At 34.8% G+C, this 13613-nt stretch overlaps 1 protein-coding gene across 1 annotated transcript in view; it reads right to left on the bottom strand.

Moving 5' to 3' along the window:
- The window catches only part of LOC132707105 (glutamate receptor ionotropic, kainate 2), a 665601-nt gene that overhangs the window by 279695 nt on the left and 372293 nt on the right, over nt 1–13613 (bottom strand). The window lies entirely within an intron of this gene.

Here is a 13613-nt window from a genome sequence, read left to right as displayed (position 1 = left end):
AATTGTTACTATTAACTCACTGAATTTGTTTAGTTTCGACGACCCCACAAAATAAAATAATTTTGGTTGACACCCATTTTTGTTAGTGCTTTTTGCTCTCTTTATTTAGAATTATATATAACTTAGTCTCGCCATCTGATTGTATTCTACAAATATTGACGCTTAAACAGTATCTGGGGAATTCTCAGATAACTGACTGATTATATTATATTATGATATGATTATATTATTATTATTATTATTATTAGAAACTAATCAAACACATATATTAAAATTTTCATGGCGAATCCATAGTTCACATAAACAAAGGAATACTAGCATGGAAAGTGTATGAATCATCCACTGCCCAAATTTTACGAAGGGAGAAAAATTGATGCCCTGTTACAGGAAACGATACAAGAAATAATTGGCAGAGACATTGCACCGCTACGGCAAAAACTGTACGAAGCAATATACTCAAATTAAGTTTCATTTTAGCTTCTTCGCTAGATAAAAATGAAATATGGCCCTTTCTTAGAGACGTTATGTGTGATAAATGTTTTTCATACGTGCCTCCCCTGCAAAAAATGGCTCCGTGGCATTATTTCCTCAAATTTCCCAGTTCATTTTCGCGCCTCATCGGTTTGCTTTGCTTCTAATATTAAAGGTAAAGCCAATTTCTGAGAAAAGATTGGAATTTGTTATTCGATCTCCGATAATGTCCGGGTATCGCTCGAGCTAGCAGATTCTTTGAATTTTACCTCTATATTATTCGAGAATTTGTGTCATGGATACAGTTAACCCAGTTACGCCTAAATATAATATTTTCATGTCGTATTTCCCAATTACTTAACTGTGGTAAACAAATAACAATTTTGGGGATACTATTTACGAATTATCTGAATTCTTCCTGCGTCGGTTGTTGTTGAATCGAACTTGCGAACGTTTCGCTAATCATGCTGTTGGTTTCTTCAGAGCTTAACTGAAATTGGCTCGTATTCTACTCTTTACCTGCTCACATATTGTTTGAAGGGGGCGGAGCGAAAGGACGGGCACGAACATTGTCTCAGATGACTGATTCCCATAAGACAGGTGACAGCTAAAGACTTTACACGGGGTTAAGACTGTTTGGTTGCTTGGATTATATAGATTCTCCGATTTTTCGTTTATTAATTTTGATGACTTTTTATGTCCGCTTTCGTGATTGTGTTCGGAAACTGCTGAAGAGTTTATTGGTCTCAGAGGTAAGGTTTTTCAATGTTCTTAGTTAATATTTTTCATCCAGTCTCTTCAATATATCCCCACATTTGTTTCTGTTGTCCTTCCTTACATTCAAAACATCACTCACCACATATTAAAAATTCTTAATAAATAAAACGCACCTGTCCTAAAAATCTCTCAACATCTTCAATCCGTCACAGACAAAATTCCGTTTGAGACATATGCGGCAAAGAATACAATGAAGATATCGAACGAAAAATATGAACTCATAGACCATAAAAAAAGCCTTAAGACTAAGACAAATAAACTCATCAGCAGTTCATGTCCCTCATTTAACTCCGCACCCCAGAAACAATATATAAGCAGGTACAGAGTAGAATGCGAGTCAGATTCAGTTAAGCTCTGAAGAAGTCAACAGGATGATTGGCGAAACAACCGAAGCAGAAGGAATCCAGAAATTTTCTAGTATTACAGCAGCCTGCGGAAGTTTCATTGAAAAATTAACAATTTTGGAAATAACTACACTATACCGGGTATCTCCGTGAGGGAAACAAGAGAGTATTGAAAAAAAACAGATAAAATTTGAAAATTCGTTTCCTGCAAAATTTTCTTATACTAATGTTACTTAGAGTGGAAACCGACACAACTTGATTTTTTTTTTGTGAGATGCTTTTTACTCTATCTCTAAGCGAAAAATGGTTAATGGATTTTAGTAAACTTGTCCTTTTCCTGGGCTATCAAAACGTGTTATGAGTGAGATGATTGCAATTGAGTACCATAAGGCATTTCCTGAAATAGCCGATAAACAATAATTTTTTGAAAAAGAGTTCAATGCAACGATACAATTCTTTTAGGTAGTTAGATAGTCAAACAAGAGAACAACAACCCAGCGAAACCCGCATCCTAATATCCTTAACATAATACAAAATATGAATAAAAGAATTCAAAACTTAAAAAAAAAATAATTTTGGTAAGCATGTCTACTTTATGGGTTATTACTGCAATAAGAGTTCGTTGTTTATCTTAGTTTATAATGGGTGTCTTTTTTTCGATTTATAGAACTTTACATTACTGTTCAAGATGGCGACCGATTTAACAGCTGTCAAGTGATTTGTTCTCAGTTTGGTTTGGTAATTCATCATGAATAGACTCACGCCCGAACAACGCTTGCAAATAGTGCAATTTTATTTCAAAAATAATGGTTCTGTGCGGAGTACGTATCGCGCACTACGTCCATTTTATCGTCGACAAAATCGTCCATCAGAGCAGTTAATTCGATTAACCATGGAACGTTTTCGCACCACGTTTACTCTTATTGATAACTCGCATCCCCAGAGACGCCGTACGGTGCGTACAGAAGAAGCTATTGCTGCTGTAGAGCGTAGCATTGAGGAAGACCCGAATGAGTCCGTCTGCCATCGAGCACAGGAATTGGATCTGTGTCCATCCACTTTATGGAAGCTTTTGCGGAAGGATCTTGGTTTACGTGCTTACAAAATCGAACTCGTGCAAGAATTGAAGGCAAACGATCATCAAGTAAGACGTAGATTCGTCGAATTGGCCCAAAACGAGATTGCCGTTGTTCCCGATTTTCATACGCGAATTTTGTTTAGCGATGAAGCGCACTTCTGGTTGAATGGCTACGTCAACAAACAAAACTGCCGCATTTGCCGCAGCATTACATCCAGAAAAACTGACTGTTTGGTGCGCTTTATGGGCTGGTGGAATTATTGGTCCGTACTTCTTCAAAAACGATGATGGCCAGAACGTTACAGTCAATGGTGATCGGTATAGAGCTATGATTACTAACTCTTTCATTCCTGAATTGAATAACCATGATGTCCAGGAGACGTGGTTTCAACAAGACGGCGTAACATGTCACACAGCTCGTGCCACAATCAATTTAATGAAAGACACGTTTGGTGACCGCCTAATTTCACGTTTTGGACCTTTGAATTGGTCTGCAAGATCTTGTGATTTAACACCTCTAGACTACTTTCTGTGGGGCTATGTAAAGTCATTGGTCTATGCGGATAAGCCACAAACGCTTGACCATTTGGAAGACAACATTCGCCGTGTTATTGCCGATATACGGCCACAAATGTTGGAAAGAGTCATCGAAAATTGGACGTCCAGATTGGACTACATCCGCGCCAGCCGTAACGGCCATATGCCAGATATCATATTTAAAATGTAATTCGGATAAATAAAATTCATGTCAATCGAATAATCCATCGTTGTTTTATTGCAACTTAAAGCTCTTTACATCGTTCTATACCTTATTAGTTTTTTTTACAGTACCATATATATTGTGTAATATCACTTTTTTTATATACAAAATTACCTCATTAATACTGTGAAAGACTAAGTTTATTAATTACTGACGTGTGAAGTGGTAAGCAGATATTGTTTATCACACTCGCCCTACTACTCCTGAACATATGATTGATCATACCCGTAATGCTGTTGCCAATATTTCAAGAGCTGAAATTAGTATATTGTGTAATATCACTTTTTTTATATACAAAATTACCTCATTAATACTGTCAAAGACTAAGTTTATTAATTACTGACGTTTGAAGTGGTAAGCAGATATTGTTTATCACACTCGAACTACTACCCCTGAACATATGATTGATCGTACCCGTAATGCTGTTGCCAATATTTCAAGAGTTGAAATTAGTACGCCACAGCTTCCCCTTCATGAATTGAAAACTTCCTCTCGAATACACCACTTTCTGTTTAATACAATTTTGCAGGACACTGTAAAATTTGAACTCTGACATATCTTTTATGTTTCCATGCAAATGCAAATTTGGGTATAATTTCGGTTTCTTTGACTGAATACACTGGTTTTTCAAACTCGTAACTTTAGCATAAATAATAGAACCGCTATATAAAGCAAATTTTTTAACCACCGATAAAGATAAAATAGACTCAGGGAAGGTACAGATCTGATGATTGATCTTGGTGGTCCAAAATTTTAAATTTCAATTAGTGTATTAGCCGGAATATAACGCGACTGTGAAGTTATTTGCATACACGACGCAGGATAAATTCTTGCATAGAAAATCACGAGAGGCACTTTAAGAGTTTGGTTTTACATTTAATCAATTTTGTTTTGAGATCTTGTTATGCAGTATTCGCTGGGTTGTTGGGCTCTATCCAATGACGTGAAAAAAGCCATTGCATTTAAAAAAATATTTTTTTTGCCATTATGTCAGAAAATGACATCTGGTGGCAGGGTAATCAATCGCAATCATCTCACGCATAGCACTTTTCATATTTTTAAAAAAGTCCTTTTTAACAACTGGCAAGTATATTAAAATCGATTAAGACATTTTGGAATTATCTACATTTATTTCCGGAAATGTTTGAGCACTTTCCACCACTTTGATTTTCGATATAGAGTAAAAAGCATCTTACAAAGAAAACGGGTTTTAAAATTCAATATGAGAATTACGCTCCTGGAGGATATAATACCATAACTCGCTGTCCTTACTGGGATACCCGGTATAAAATTAAAATATTTAAATGAGAAATGAAAAATCCTCTCTACTCTAATTATTCTCAATCTCTCGTTCATAATATTTATTTGGCATGAGTACTGCAACGAGTTTGTGCATCCTATTGACTAACTAAGTAGAGCCTGGATTACATTATTATCAAAGCTAGAATCTATATTTCCTATAATTGATCCTTCTTCCCTCTTCCTGCCTTCAGCATAGCATAAAGTTGGTAATTCTACTTTTACATGTCAGAGTTAGATCTAATTTGATAACTTGTGACTTATGTAGATATATATTGTGTGTTTCCGAGAATTTTATTTGAGAATTATTTGGATAAACGTATAACAACTCTGTGGAGATGTAATACTTTGTTGTAGATTGTTGTTTATAACCAAAAAGTTCTCAAAAGTTTCTTCCTTAGGAATATTTAACTGCAACGCCTTCACATGCATTTTTCTTGTCATTATGATTATATTATGGTGTGATCGTCATCCAAACCCTCTTCGACATTGGAATCGCTTAGGATAAAAAAACGTTTTATAAAATACACCTGTATTCCTTTAGTCCTTAGAAAAGGACACCGTCATTTGAAGACCTGCGAACATCTCCACAATACGTTGCCAGTTGGATCGTGCGATTTACGTCCACTGGATTTTGACAAGAACGGTTAACGTTCTTGAAGGCAACATCAGGCTCAAAATGGCTAATGAGCTGCACCTGTGAAATCACAGACAAATTTTGAAGACATTAGTTTTGTGAGTTTGATTTATACTGTTTTTAATACACTTCTTATTGGTTGACCTTATATTCCCTTTTCGGTTCTGTAATGATTGTTTTGTGTTTTACAGGAAGTAAAGCAGGTTTTATATACTTGGACCAGAAATATAGTGCTTTTACGACCCCGTAAAGCGGGATATAAGTTTGTTTTCAATCTTTTTCGCCGAACATGAAACATGTACATAAAAAAATTAGTACAAAGTAATAATTTATTACGTTCTATTTCATCATATTTCTACATAGTATCATTGTTAATATACAAAATATTAAATATAATAATAATAAAGTATCAGTCACTTAAAAAATCGTCACTATCGCTACTGTCGTCACGTTTAATTGTTTGGAACTGGAAATTCATTTTCTTCAAAAAAGTACGCAACGATTCTTTGGCACAACTAATGTTTAAGTCTGTCAGTACTTTTCCATGCAGTTCTTCTAGGGTTAAAACACTATTCATTTTATAAGCGCCGTAGATTATACTCTTAATTAGATCTGCGTGTTGGTCTTTAAAAACTTGCGAAGTACCAGCACCTTCTCTCACTTTCCTCTTGACTATCCCAATTGCAACAATTTTTCTAACAGTTAACTTCGGAACTTTGGTCGTGTCACTTGATTTTTTACTTGTTGCTCCTACTTCTCCTTCCGAATTTCTTATAATCCTTCAAAAAATATTTAGTTGTAGGATTCTAACAAATATTTGTCTTAAAAAAGAGCGTTGTTGTTTACAAATCGAAGAAATATGTATAAGGCATAAAAATACAAGAAGAAGAATGCTGTTAATCAACAGACACACAAGACAAGAAATATTATTTTCAAATTTACCTGTGAGATAAATAGGGTACTGGTGCTTACCCTTACTCTTTGAACTATCCAGTGAAAACAGCCTGGCATGGACAAAACTCGAGAATCAGGTACATAAATACGCACTTACTGGAAGGATCACAAATATGGTCTGTTCATAGATATACGAAAGTGACCAATTGCTTTTGAACTGCAACAAGATTATTATTACTAATTAGTGTAATTATAATTATTAATGAAGTAATTATTAGTTATTAATTATTAGTTAAGGTAATAATCTTGTTGCATTGTATGTTAATGATCACCCTTGAATAATCCGTTCAAAAGCAATTGGTCAGTTTCTTATATCTTTGAACAGGCCTTACCTCCGTAATATATACGAAAATATTGCAATTTATATCAAACTCTTAAGAACGTTACGTATCACCTGATGTTAAAATAAACGCTTCTACTTATTCTAAAATACCCGGCAGCACCAATACTTAATCAAATTTAAAACGGTTCGTTTACGTTTGAAATAAAAATTTCTAGTTTCTACAAATATTCGTCCCCGTCCATCGCAGGCAGATCTACTTAATGCAGGTATGGGTTTTCCCAAGGTCCTGCGAAGGCCTGCGGTTCAAGTACTGTAAAATACTTAAAATATCTAAACAATAAATGCACTATATTTTTGGGCATATTATATATCGCTGTATTTAGGTAAAATTAACCTGAGATTATCTAAATATATTTTAATGAAAATGATATTTAAAAATAAATAATCACGGATTCGTTTCAATTCTTTGTTGTTTATTCGCTATCTTTTTAAAACTCTTCCTCTATTGCCTTCTTCGACATTGGCCACAATTTCTAGTCTGTTAATTCAACATGTAACGATTTTACTACCATAATAAATAATTTTTGAAAATCCCTTTGTAACAGATTAATTTGGTATGCTTTTAATAAATTTTTGACAAAAATTTCACCGTATTTTACTCAGACTGAGTTCATTTCATTAATGTAGCGCCCATATATTTTTTTAATTTAATCATTACATCGCTAAATCAAATTCCAGTGGCAATTTTTTATCTAGAAGAACGTAGGAAAGTTGCTTATAAAACTTTGTTCTCGTAAGTAAGTTAATACTTTTATAAATCAAATTCAAAAGAAAAGAATAAAATTACAGTAAAATGAAAGTAAAATCTACCATACAACTAGCAGTTTTGTGCTATTTCGTGAGTTGTAGTTTTTTTTCTTACGATCAATATTTATTTATTTTTTTAGCAGAACATAAATATTAATATAAAACATACAATATTGCAAAAATCGATATTGAACTTGACCTATAACAGATAAGAGGAAAATGAAAATGGTGATAATCTTCCTTTAATACAGTCGAACTTTGATAAGTCGAACTGCGATTTGAGACATGAAAATTTCGAGTTATCAAGACTTCGAGTTATCAATAAAAACTACAAATGCATGTACTTTTTTGTGAATGAAAATTTATTCATTCATTTTTAAAAATGGGTTATACGTTACATAAATGCCCTAATATCTATGATTTTTGAACAAAAACGAAAATTATGAAATAGTAGTACATATGTATGTATGTATTTACATAATATATGTACATACAAATGTATGCACATATACATACATATGTATGTACATATTAAAGTACAAAAAAGTACATAAAAAATTTAATCTTTTACTGGAAAAAAGTCAGTTATTTGTAACTGACGACCGGATTTCTTATTTTGGTTTTCACCAAAAGCTTCAATTTTATTTAAACAATCATAGAGGGAATCGGTTGTGTATTCACTAGGAACGCAAGACAATCAACGAATTTTCAACCAATTCATTTGAAGGTGGTTGCTGAGAATCATCTTTCAATTCCTCCTCCATCGTGTCACTTTCGCAGTCATCTTCGATATTTAACCGTACCGATTCGGATCTGCAGGACTCGATAATATCTTCATCAGTAGGAAATTCTGAAGTAACAATATCCTCATCCACATGTATAAAATCGTTGATGGTGCTACCTTCTGCTATACCTCTAATGTTTGTCCAAGCTTGAAACTCGATTTCTATTTGGATTTCGTATTCACTCTTTTCTTCAGGCGTTCACTTAGGAAAATCAAGGGAATCTAATCTTCTTCGTCCCATTCAGAATACTGAGCAAAACCGGTTTTTTTAAAACAATTGGAAATTGTTTCAGGCTTAACGTCGATATTCCATGCGGTAGTTACGTCGTCAACACAATCCATTAGTGTAATTTTATTGTTTTTGTTTTCTTCGAAACGTTCCATTGCGGTGATGACTGAATGTTTATTTTTCAAAATTGTAGACACTGTACTTGCCGAAATCCCATACTTCACAGCTATATCTTTATTTTTTGAGCCACTTTGCACTTCTTTTATAACCTTGAATTTTTTATCAACAGACAAAGCTTTTAAAGTATGTTTTGATGACATATCAACAAATGCAAACATCCAAAAATGTCTTTAATATAATGTGTAAATTGTGTTTTTCACTTAGTATTAACTAGTAAGTCGTACAAGTGAACTTAGCAAGCACAGAAAGTGAACTGCTTGCATAGATACGTTAAAAAGACAGGTTAAGATCGGTCGTAATTAGGGGGTTCCCCGAGAAAATTCGACTTATCGAAGTTGGCACCAAATATTTCTTTCGAGTTATCAAGATATTCGAGTAATCAAGACAAACTAACACGCATTTTCTACTTTTGACACTATTGCCAACCAATTTGGTTCGACTTATCAAAAATTCGAGTTATCGAAGTTCGACTGTAATTTTATTTACCCAAAAATGGGAAAATTCCAAAAGACGTGAACATTTGAAGTGGAAATTTTCCATTCTTCAAATTATCTAATATCTGATAAAATGTAGCTACTGAAATTAGCCGAAAAGTCGCGAGGATCCATGAAGCCTCTGTTTTTAGAACCAAATTTCAAGTTCGGCGAAAACGGCATCCCAAACATTATTTTAGCTGCGGAAACATTTACTTAGGCAATTACCTACAACGGCCAACCCCAACGAAAGCGTTTCCAAACCTAAAATTGCTTAATATGCGAAACGTATATTTTAACTTGTCCAACTTGGGTCGACTAAAAGCAGCGAAACTTCTTAACGTATTAAAACAAAGTGAATCAAATCGCACATACTCGAAGGGGCCTGCTTTAACAAAATTGGGGATCTTAAAATCCCTCAAGTCAAGTTTTTCGGTTAATGTTTCATGTTTTAGTGTGTCCACCGGGATTTCCATGGAAAAATTTGCTTTGGGGGCTGCATAAATGATTTGACTGGGTAAACTGTGTTTTCTTTACACTTCATTTTACAACAAAAGTGTACTATACTATTTAAATTTAAACGATAACATATCAGAGAGTTTAGAACGAATAGTTTATTATTAACCAAGTATGATAAAACACATTTCTTCTTTTCACACCGCTCCCCTTTTGACGTCTTCCAGTGGACCTCTTGCCTTGTTTGTTGTTTTCGATAATCAATTTTACCAACTCGAACCTATCCCAAACATGAAGGTTTCTGTTTTTCTAATATTGAGCAGTAGCTTTCCTATGATTTGATAACATTGATAGAATTTGATATCATTTCATACTCTTTGCATCAAAAATATTTTGAATAAACGCTTTTAATCGCTTTTCTAGTTGTGTCAACTCCCTCGCAACCATGTAGCAGAACAGGAATTATGCATACTGCATACCTGTAAACGTTCGTCGAGCCTGCTCAATCCTGAACTTTATTTGGGACTCGCAAAGTAAAGTGTTTTGAAGTTTTGAAGAAGAATATCAGTTTGGACGTTTTCAGTGGTGCGTGATACTCTGTAATGCTATTAAATTGTCATATAGTATTACTATGTCATTGGCCATGAATGGCATCTTAAAAACACAAAAAAATAATCCGATGCACTGTTGGTCTGAAGAAGATTGTTGTAGTAGCAGTTTTAAAGAAATATACATTTTGGTTATTATCTCCTTGTATATTTTTGAACTGTTTTCATGCCTACAGAAAAAAGCATTTTTCGATAAAAACAAATACCGGATAATACCGGAAAAAGTAGTTTATACAGTTTTCGTTTCGATTGTATTTAACAATCTTCTGCAACAAGAGGAAAAATCTTTCCTATCCGGCAATCTCTAAAAAACGTCTGAAACGATTTCTGGATGGACTCTAGTGCGCATTGTGAGAAATGATATTTCGATGTCTGTTTTGCTTTTGCCTCTTTTTATATCACAGCATCAAGTTCCTTAAAATTGAATTTATTATTTAAGATAATTTAGTTTCTGCTATTTATTTACTCTGATGACTAGGATAAGACAACCTGGTCACGGACCATATGGCAAGTCTGAAATAAAACTGCCTTCTGCGCATATCCTATAAGGTCGGTTAGTTTCTAATTTAGTGACTTTTTCGACCTCAATTCTGCTGACCTTATGTGATAGTGGCGCAGCTATATCAATTATAATAATGGCTCTCTTCTACTTATCAATATTAAAAATATCCCGAGTATTGTAGTCGACTCCGGTATCTATAGGTCTGTCCCAGTCCAGTACCGCTCTATCTGTTGCCAGAACTATTTGGGACTGGTATTTGTGGTAGGGTGGGCATGTCGGAAGAAGATCATTCTTGAGACTCTTGAGAGCGAGCTGTTGGTAAATCATTTTAACCATGGTTTGCAAGTTCAATGGTGTATAGTCTCGGTTTTGTTGGGCTGCTATTCTCATCAAGGAATCCTCAGATTTAAGTAGTTGTTGCTGCATGGTCTTCTCCCGGGTTCTCCACGGCTTGAAATTGAATTTCGTCATTAAACGCCGTGTCACCATGTCAAGTTGGGGTCAAAATCGGAGCTAATAAGCACTCTTCAATCCTACTCTTATTTCCTTGTCCGATGTCCAATCTTGCTCAACTGCTTGTGTTGCCATGCTGATCGGTCGATTCCAACTAAAGAAAACTTAACCGTTCATTTCTTTTTTACTAGTTGAAGGGTTAACATCTTGTACGCCTACTCTTTATATGGGCATAGCAAAAATGATCGAAAAACTTTTACTATCAGATATGCTAGATTTATCAACATGGAACAATACAATTCTGTACAAAATGACAGGTAAAAGCTTGCTAACTTAGTGGTATCCAATAATAATTTTAGTAACTGTATAAACAGTCTTGAACGGAGGCGTAAGTGCGTATCGGTTATCTTCATTTATAAATTGTTACATAGCTTTATAAACTGTCCCACTTTGTTAGCGTACCTCTTAAAAAGTTCTATAAATGTAGCGTGTTATGTCATAATTTGTCAAATGTATGTGATATATTTAACTGCAGACTGAATAGACTGAAAAACATATGTTCACATTAGCTGTGTACTGCCTCAATGTCGCTTGCCAGCTGTGCACCAAAACTATTATGTTTGTTTTGATAATTCTATACATTGCTCTGTGTTCTGTTGAGCAATAAAGCTGTTAATATTATTGAGTTTAGGTTTCTGGAGGTAATATTAAGTTTCGTTTTCTTGGTATTGACATTTAAGTCCACTAATTTGCTCTGATCTTCTACCATCATATCGTGAGCGTATCGAATGTGCTTTATCCACACTAGAATAACTTTGATTCTTATTTTCACGTCTTCCAAAGCTTTTTGGAAAATTTTATTACGAATATAAGTGGAGACGGGACACTTTCCAGTGGGCTGACAGTAATTTATTTGCAGTAAATACGTCAAATTATAAGTATTCCTTCCGCATTCGTGAAACGCCTAAACAGGTCGTCGAAGAAATCCGTTTGATCCACCGCTTATTTTACTGGGATGCTAGTATTATCCAAGTAGTCGGTATCGCAGTCCCGTCTTATAAAAATCTCATAAAATCTTATATGGCAAGTCGTTCAAACATTCGAAGCACAAATACCGATAATAAATAAAAGTATTCGGGGGATGCCTTCGATATAAGCTCGAGTATTTGGTTTTCCTCAAGAAACGCATTCGAAAATAGCCGATATTCTAGAGATTATGCAAATAAAAAATATGGGTTTGAGTTTAATTCCGCCCCCATTAAGAACTCCTGACCGATGAAATCGAATAAAAGTTGCGTAATTTGACAATCGAAAATATCCGCATCACTCCAATTAACATACTGATACTGTCGGTGCCACAGCTGGGAAATAAAAATATGCATTCGCGATAAACCGTAAACGTGTCCGCTAGTCTGAGGGGAAATTAATAATGTTTTGTCAAAAAATGTGCGGATAGCCAGTTGTTTCATCGACACTGTGCACCATTTTCGATAATTTTCATATGCAAAATGAATGGTATTGCTTTTTCAATTTCTCATTGGTCTTGGCAATGAAGTACATTCGATCTTCCATATATTTTTTGTTATATTGATACACATTTGATGATGTGTTGTGTTTTTTGTGCTCGGCCATTTTCTGCTGCCAAAAAAGATGGAACAAAGAATTTGCATAACATTTTCTGTAAAAAAATGGAATATAGTGCTGCAAAATACTTGAAATATTGACAACAGCACATGTTGAGCAAAAGAAATGTATATAGGTGGTACACGCTGTTCAAGATGGTCGAGAAGACGACGATGACACTTTTGACACTCCAGCACGTCAATAACTGATGAAAGCGTCGAAGAAGCGAAACAAATGATGTTGAAAAATCACTATTATAGAAGTGACTGAAAACGTCGGCATCTTTATTGGCTAGTGAAATGCAATTTTTTTCGAAGTTTTGGGCATGAAACGTGTAACAGCAAAATTTGTTCCGAAACTACTTCATTTTGAACAAAAGGACCGTCGAAGCAGCATAGCTCAAAAGCTGTTAAACGAAGTCAATGATGATTCTGATACGCTCAAAAAGGTCATAACTGCTGACGAACCATGGTTATGACGGCGAAACTAAAACCCAGTCCTCTAAATGGAAGAACACAGACCGAAAACAATTCACCTGCTCAGTCACAAGCAAGGATTTGTGTCTAACTTCTTGGCCAAAACCAAAACCACAATCATTCCTCAGCCACCATATTTACCGGATGCGTCCCCCTGCGACTTTTTCGTGTTCCCAAAACTCAAGAAATTCATGCAAAGAAGGAGGTTTGGCCCGATTGAAAATCACTGGAAGAACTCAAGGCTATACCAGAAAGTACTTACCAGAAAAGCTTTGAGGATTGGAAGAAACGTTGGCACAACTGTATTATATCTGTGGGCGGGGGGGGGGGGATTATTTTGAAGGGGACAACATTAATTTTGATCAATAAGTAAATACTTTTTGATAATAAATAAAAGTCATCTTACTTTTTGAACATCC

This window comes from Cylas formicarius, unplaced genomic scaffold (assembly GCF_029955315.1).
Source record: "Cylas formicarius isolate icCylForm1 unplaced genomic scaffold, icCylForm1.1 PGA_scaffold_9__14_contigs__length_23061073, whole genome shotgun sequence".
Lineage (NCBI taxonomy): Eukaryota > Metazoa > Arthropoda > Insecta > Coleoptera > Brentidae > Cylas > Cylas formicarius.
Note: the sequence above shows the minus strand (reverse complement) of the source record. Positions and strands in the feature narration are given on the sequence as shown.